An 8,306-nucleotide genomic window follows, 5' to 3' on the forward strand; every position below is an offset into this window, starting at 1 on the left:
GTCAAATCTTTATATCAATTTCTGCCGTCACCTCCATATAGGGAACTTCTCCCGCTTTTCAGCTCATTACTAAACAACCATAATTTGGGGACAAACAGGTTTCTAATTTATAAAGAGGAAGGTATAAATTTCGTGTCGTATTAAGTAAAAAAAGTACAATATTTGTTTTATCAAATTCTAATGAAGTTCATGTCATTTTCCTGCACATTCATATCCTGTCCTATTTTGCGCCCTCAGTTTGAAATAAAAAAGAAGCGCTTCATTTAGTCAAAGAAATTATACATCATCCTTGTGTGTATAATTTCAATAAATCACAGAAGTTCCAACTTTTTGAGCGGTATTTTCCTTGTAATAAAGTTCAATAATCTTAGAAAATTAATTGAATTAGAGCCGATGGGTAAAGAAATATCTGCATTTGATGAAACGTCTGCCCTTTGAAATTTCAGAGTTTCGAATTGCTCTGCGCGGGGATGAATATCTTCCTCCCGGCATATACCCTTCTTCTCCTCTGTTTTGCGAGTTAAAGATATGCACTGTGTCTAAATTGTTTGTAATCAAATCTGATCTATCCAAGGGAAGCATTCAATATGACTTACAGAATACCCTTTTCTCGGGACCCTTTTCTTTGCAAAAAAAAAATGATAAAACGTTTAAGCTTCCGCGCTTCGCGCGGGGTAATTATTATTATAATTTCCTCCATTTTATCCCTTTTTGTGCGTTCACAATCACTTGGTTCAAAACAAGGTTCAAAATCACAATATAGGGTGCGTTTATCCGCCACTTTTTTACCCTAGAATCATGATCTGAATCATGATTCAAATCATGATTCTGCAGAATCACGATTGCGTTTAGTCGAAATTGAATATAATCATGATTAGAATCACAAACATGAAACACGAAAAAGGGGCGTTTGGAAAGACGTTTCTGCAGAATCACGTACGAAAATGTTCGAATAAACGATGTCGTGATTACAATCATGATTCTATGACCTCACTGTTGTGCCGGGCTACTTTCGGTTTGACTATTGCCAAGCTCAAGGCGCTCTATATGCTCATTGTATGTACAGTACATGATTATGTACTACCCATGCATTTCTTGTCATGTTCAAGTTCTCTGTTGGTCATCGCATCGTCCACTGCTTTTCATTTTTTGGTCATGTCTTCAACTTCAAGTTCTAGTAAATGTATTAACTGGACAGACAATGATCTCAGTTGTTGTTGAGTATACAGTATCAATATTAAATTGGATCTACGCTGAAATTCTCTTCCGAACACCATTTTGGATAAACTAACAAGATGAATAGAAGCATATGTACCCTATATGATAGAAGTAAACAAAATGAGGTATAAACTGAATTCTGGAAGCAAAAGATTTTTCGAGAGCCGATCGAACACGTGCGAAAAACTTCCTCTGTCAAACTGCGCACTAGTGATGCGCACTGGATTGGCCCAAATCTGAGGAGAAACAGCATTGGAATGAAAAATGTGATTCATGTTTGTGTTTTGAATCATGATTCAAATCATGATTCAAATCATGATTCTGGCTTGAGGTCGCATAAACGCAGCCATAGGCTTTTTTTTTTTTTTTTTTTACTTGTCAATTTTTTTGGTGGACGGTTTTGCCCCCCCCCCCCCTGTGGAAAATCCTAGTTACGCCACTGGTGTGTATGATACTAGCATGGATCCCAGGAAGCCTATTGATTTTGAGGTCAAAAGTCAAGAGCACAGTGACATGTTTTCATCTTACCCTTCTGAAGTCCTTGTTAACGCGATAACTTTAGTTTAACTTAACCTAGGCTCATATAAAGTGGTGTGTATGATACTAGCATGAATCCCAGGAATTCTATTCATTTTAAGGTTAAAAAAAAAGGTGAAGTCGCCACCTTCTATACTTATCTTGCTTGACCAATAGCTCCATTTTCTGCGTTGGCAGGCGGGTGTACTATGTGCTCGCCTTATCGACACTTTCAAGTTGTTTTAATTTGATGTGGGCGAACAAAGTTTAATAATTCAATCCACCTCAATATTTAGTTGATTAGAATAGAAACAGAAAAAAAAATCAAAAAATCAAATTAGGATGTAAAACAGGAAACCTTACAGTATTTCATAATTTTGCTTATTTTTTCAACTTGTTGATATGCACAGGGAGTCGCAAACTACTCACTTTTAATTTGTTTTGCTATGATTCAATCATGTAAGAGATTCGTTTTATCCAATCAGCTTCAATCGTTATATTTTATATTTCATGAAATGACATACAAAAAAAAATAGTGAACATCTTCTATTCCATACATTGCATGTCACCTTTGTTGCACATAGGTTCCAGTACTGGACTGACTTATGAACTCAAACAAAACTGAGAAATGTCACAAATGTGTTACCATTCATTATCATGTTGATGTTGGCCCGGGTTGGCCATGGATGTACTTGGGAGAGCAATCAAAAGTTATTAAAAAAAAAAAAAAAAAAAAAAACGAGCCACTAGACCAAGAAGACCAGTATATGCTGTACAGCCTTGTCAAAGTCTTTGATTTATGATCATTCAAGTCAAAATGTGTAACTGTTTCATTTTAGCACCGTTAATACCACTTGCCATCAATCAGAAGTAATTTCCTTTGATGTTGAGGAACACGTTGCTTTCGTGGTATACTTGCTGCGTGATGTCCCTATCTTTCCCGCCATGTGGGCATAACTCCTGTCGTCTGCTCAGATAATTATCATGCTGCGCATCAAGTCCTCTCGAAACATTCTATTATCAATCTTTCTTGTATCCATGAGGTGTTTGTCCTTTCCCTTTCCCCCACAATATTTTTAAACCTTTTTTTATATTTGTGGTAGATGTTAATAAGACATGAATCAATATACCTCTACTAACTTAATGGACATGAATTCCTAATTTTCAGACTAAAAAGTTTGAGCTGGTTTTAATCGAGTAAATAGAGTTTTAAAACATAGGATACTGGTACCATGGACCATGCTCGTACAGAAAACATGACGAGACCGGCCTGTCGGGGGGGGGGGGGGGCCTTCAAATATCTTCTCGAAAATGTTCCCCAGAAGTCTTTTGTAAGAAAGAGCTAATTCTTTTCATTCGATAGAAAACGTATTATGTTACCGACAAAAAATCGAGTCGAAAAACAAACACACGCGGCGTCGGAGGATTGCCGAAAATGGTTACATGTCGCTGGCCAAACTGAGCCGGTGTCTTTATTCAATTTTCTGATCAAACCACTTACTCAGCAGGAGAATAGGGCTCAAATTTTCGAACAGATTGAAAGGGGTCTATGACGGGTGTATTTGAGGTATAGGGGTTTGCATGCATGGTCTTCCTGTTGGTATTGTATTCATTACTTTAGTACTTTGATATAGCCTAGCCTATGGCTTTGAGATTAGTGTTTGAACCCATTCGAAACGAAAGTTAAGACTTAAATCGGTAAAGTCCATGGTTGTTGAGAGGGGAGTATTTCGGGTTGTCAAGTGCAAAATATGGCCCCAGGCTTTTTTTATGAATTCCACTACTTTTATAAATTTGTATTCGAATTGGCTCGTGTTAGAGGAAAGGAAATTGATGGTTGAATAATTGAACTGTTGTTATTCTCCTTGTGATCGTAAGACGTTGAAATACTTTATCATTGCTACATTGATAGATGTAAACACGGGAGAAGTGATTATTTAATGTGGCTGAAACAAACTATACTGAAGGATAAATCATACTTAAATAAATATATTACAGAAAGAATGAGAATTACTGGATTCGTTCCTTGCAGCATGAATAAAACTAAAAGGGACAGATAATTAGTTTAAATTAGTTTGACGATATTGTCAAATCATTTCTTGCGTAAGTCTTGAGCTTATTAAATCTCTCTTGTGACTTCGTACACAGTAAAAACTCTGTTTAAGATTTTATACAACGCTGTTTACTATTTGTTTAACCGTTTAAACAATCATGTTTAATTTATTAAAGATTAGATATTGAAAATTAAACTTTGTTGCTTAAGATTTATACACTTGTTTAAACTGTTTAAACAATTACTGTAAGGTTCATATAGTAAACAGCGTTGTATATTTTTTTTACTGTGTATTATGCGAATCATTAATGGTGAATGCTGAGGCTCCTAATCTAAAGTGATGATTCGCTCTCTCGCTTTGTTCCCTATAATATTACAATACTGCATTCGGAGGTGTGTATAATTGGGTTTGTTTTAGACCAGCATGTTAGTTTGAAGATTTATGGATCTTTTTAGTTTGGATGGTGATGTTTGATGTGTTAGAGTTATACTGGTTATGATCTCGATTCTCCGAAGAATCGAAATGAGAAAGACAGATAATCACGGAATTCATAGGTTTCTGTTAAATTATGGAAAAAATATTTCAGGAAGGGGGTATAGGGGTAGGAGTCCTATATACTCATGATATTCACTCCTGTACTGGGTGCTGTGTTTGAAAGTAATTCCTCTGATCCGGGCCTCTGATAGGTTCATGGATATGTATCATAAAATACTTACAATGATTATAACAGAGCACGAACCAATCAAAATCAAGGTTATCATAGTAGTTACCATAACGGCAAAGTTACCATATTTTAGGTCTTTATAAAACGGAGTCCAGGGGAGCGTTTCATGAAAGGACTTGTCAGACGTTTTATCCAACAGTTACTATGGTAACAGTGCCCCTCAGCCAATCATAATCAAGGAAAGTTGTCAGACCTGACAACCTGTCGGACGAAAATATTGATGAAACGCTCCCCAGATCGAGATTCCAACCCGGATTTCGGACAAAATATTCTTCAATTTGGAAAACAATAGAGGAAAAGGTCCTTATTCTCCCCCTTTTTTTTTTAGAAACTTTTAGAAAAGTAGGCGATGGTTGAAAGATAATTTTCATTATTCAATAATACTGCTTTCATGAGATTACACATCGAAATGTCTTATCAGGGAGATTCTACCTTTCAACTCATTGGTTTTATATCAAGAGCATTCTACATTATTTTGTGTGAGTGATAGTTGACTCATAAAGCATTGGCAATTTCTCCATTTGAATCCAAGAACCATTGTATACAGGTCTAAATATTATTAAATCTTTCCCCCGTTTATGTGAAAGTTTTCAGAGAATTTCTTTCAAATAATTGATTGATTGATTTTTAATCATATATACATCATTTTCAACATTACATAACATGTATATCATTCATAGTTGATACATAATTTATACATTGGCTAAAAGAATACATTCAATGATGCGAACAGAGGTCAGAGATGAGCAAGAGAGATAGAGTGAGGGGTGATCGAGAAACAGAGTGGGGGAGAGAGAAATGAAAGAAAGGGCGAAACATGAAGACAGTACTAACAATATATACAGTGCGTCCCACAAAAAACGAAACCGAGATTTATCGATGATTTATCATAACTTAATCACAAATACAATAGACAAATGACCTACCATTTTAAAGCTTAGAATCTCCTCTTTCATCTGAAATTACTTAGATTATTTCTCATTCACGCATCAGTGAGCAAAAACAATTTGAAAAGGGGATACCAAAAAGTCACTTGGCGGGCCGTATCTGGGTTTTAAAATGAAAACCACATTTCTAAAAAGTTCAATATCTGCTCTTTAATTTGATACCTCAATTACAGAAAATGGTAAAAAAAATAACAAAGTTCTGGTTATTTTAAATAAGGCTTGAATTTCAATAATTTCATAAAATGAAGAGGTTTTACAGGCTAGCGTTCAAACTCACTCGACTCTCCGTTTTGTTGACGATCAGCCATGCATTAAGTCTTTTGTTACTGTGCGATAGCTTCTGTGAGAAACCGGTGAAAACACGTTTATTTAAGGAAATTATGGAAATACAAGCATTGTTTCGAGGGATCATAACTTTTTTACTTCTTGACCATTTTCTGTGATTAAGGTATCAAAGAAAAGAGCAGATATTGAACTTTTTATTCATGTGATTTTCTTTTTGAAATTCAGATACCCCCCGCCAAATGAGTTTTTGGCATCCTTTCTTCGAATTGTTTTAGCTCACTCATGCGTGAATTAGGAATAATCTAAGTAATATCAGATGAAAGAGGAGATTCTAAGCTTTACATTGATAGGTCATTTGTCTATTTTATTTATGATTAAGTTATGATAAATCATCGCTAAATCTCGGTTTCGTTTTTTCTGGTACGCGCTGTATAATTATCACGATTATACAAGACATCATGTTTTGAGAACGAAGACTCGTTGGTAAGATATTTTGTATAATAATAAATAATCACAAATAATAGCAAAAAATTATATATGTGTGATGGTATATTATGTAACCATGCAATGGTAATACAACATAATGACAGTATTATCAGCCTTGTGTTTCCTATTTTGAAAGAAGGGAATTTTCAACTTGGCTCTTAACGGAATTTTTCGTTGGGTCATCTATGGGCAAGAGCTGTTCTTGGGTTTTTCTAAATGAATATTTGTAGTTTTTCGGGTTGGGTAATTATAAACAAAATTGCTCTATTTTTTATTTTTTTAATACGGTACTTTGTATATGTAGTGTATGGATTTTTATGAGCAAATAAATTAAAATTGAATTGAAATTGAATTGAACAGGATGTATTGAAACGGAACATGCTGGGAGTTCGTGGATTTTAAATCTGTACATTAAAAGAGCAATTTGAAGGTAATGAATGTCATGTATGGTTAGGGTTCTCAGCTTATGGAACAATGGGTTTGAATGAGCTCGATAGTAATAATCAATGATTCTCCTGTGCAAGTTGTTGAAATTTGCAAATGCATTTCTTTGTCATTTTTCATATCGTCTTATTTAACGTTTTAATGTACAATCGCTAAAGAAGTAGATACCGGGCGTAGTTAAGCAAACGGGTTCAGTGCGGTGTTTCAATATTTTGACATAACGGATGGCAGCTGTGGTTGAAATCCCGGGGGGGGCCACTTACATTGACGAGTGGATACCATGCGCGACCAAAAAAACACGTAAAAAGGATGTCTTTTTCAAGATAGGGCACGTTACGTACGTAACGTGATAAGGGTGTCAAAAACACTAAAATAATGAAAAAAGGGTATCTATTTCGCTAGGAAAGCTACGTGTTTAGGGTCAAATTTGCAGGAATGATAAAACAAAATTAAAATGTTTTGTAAAGGATGTCCTTCCCCCCCCCCCCCCAACACTACGTGTTTAGAGTCCAATTTGCGCGAGGTGTAGAAGGTGAGGCCGTACTAAACCAAAATAATGGTGTGTAAAGGTAAAACCGATGACCGACGGACCCGTGAAATAAATATCGCTGTACTTGTTTAGGGGTTCATTTCAGGGAATACTTGCCAAGAGTATCGTTTTATTTCCAATACTTGTTAAGGGTAGGGTTTCAGACACCAATACTTGTTAAGGGGTGCATTTTCAGAATATGGAAAATACGTGTTTAGGGTGCTTTTCGAGACCCCATGGTCGCGCATGGTATCCACTCGTCAATGGAAGTGGCCCCCCCGGGGTTGAAATCCACACCATTTAATTATACCCCGTCAAAAGAAGTTTGAAGAGGGGTATACGTATAGGAACATGGACAGGAATCAAGTGTACGGTCGGTCCGTTGCCATCTTGCGCATCGAACTACTTCCTCAGTTTTTAACCAATCCTCATGAAACTTGGCACACATATTGGTGTTGGGGAAAAGATGTACAAGGCACATATTTTGTATGCGGTCGGAAATTGGGTTGCCATGGTAACGGCATATAACATGCCCCAAATTAGGTAAAAAATCTTGCGGTTTGTACTACTTTATCAATTTTCAACCAATTCTCATTAAATTTGGCTCACACATCGGTCTCGAGGTAAAGATGTGCAGGACATATTTTACCAAGTGTTGGAAATCGTGTTGCCATGGTAACAACATATTATATGTAAAAAAAATAGGCAAAAAACTTGCAGTTTGAACTACTTCATCCATTTTAACCAATTTTCATATTTAGCTCACACATTGGTCTTGTAATACTAGGCAAGACCTATTTTTTCATGTGTTGGAAACTATTGCCATGGTAACGGCGTTTGATGGGGGTATTAATCACCTTCAGTGATAGTTCTAGTTCATTAAAAAAAAAATGTTTGAGAATGCGTTGTGTACGCCGAATTTCTGGAGTGAAACTAGTTCTCTCATCAGCAAATGAAACGATCCCAGCGGGTCTTGATAAAAGTAACTTTTTTAAAGTAACACAATAAGGAACAATAATAGAAAAAAGGCTATTCCGATTCTATATCCTGGTGTTCTAATGAAATGGATATGAACCCCTTGCCACCCAGATCTTTCTCATCCA

This window comes from Lytechinus pictus, chromosome 3 (assembly GCF_037042905.1).
Source record: "Lytechinus pictus isolate F3 Inbred chromosome 3, Lp3.0, whole genome shotgun sequence".
Taxonomy (NCBI): domain Eukaryota; kingdom Metazoa; phylum Echinodermata; class Echinoidea; order Temnopleuroida; family Toxopneustidae; genus Lytechinus; species Lytechinus pictus.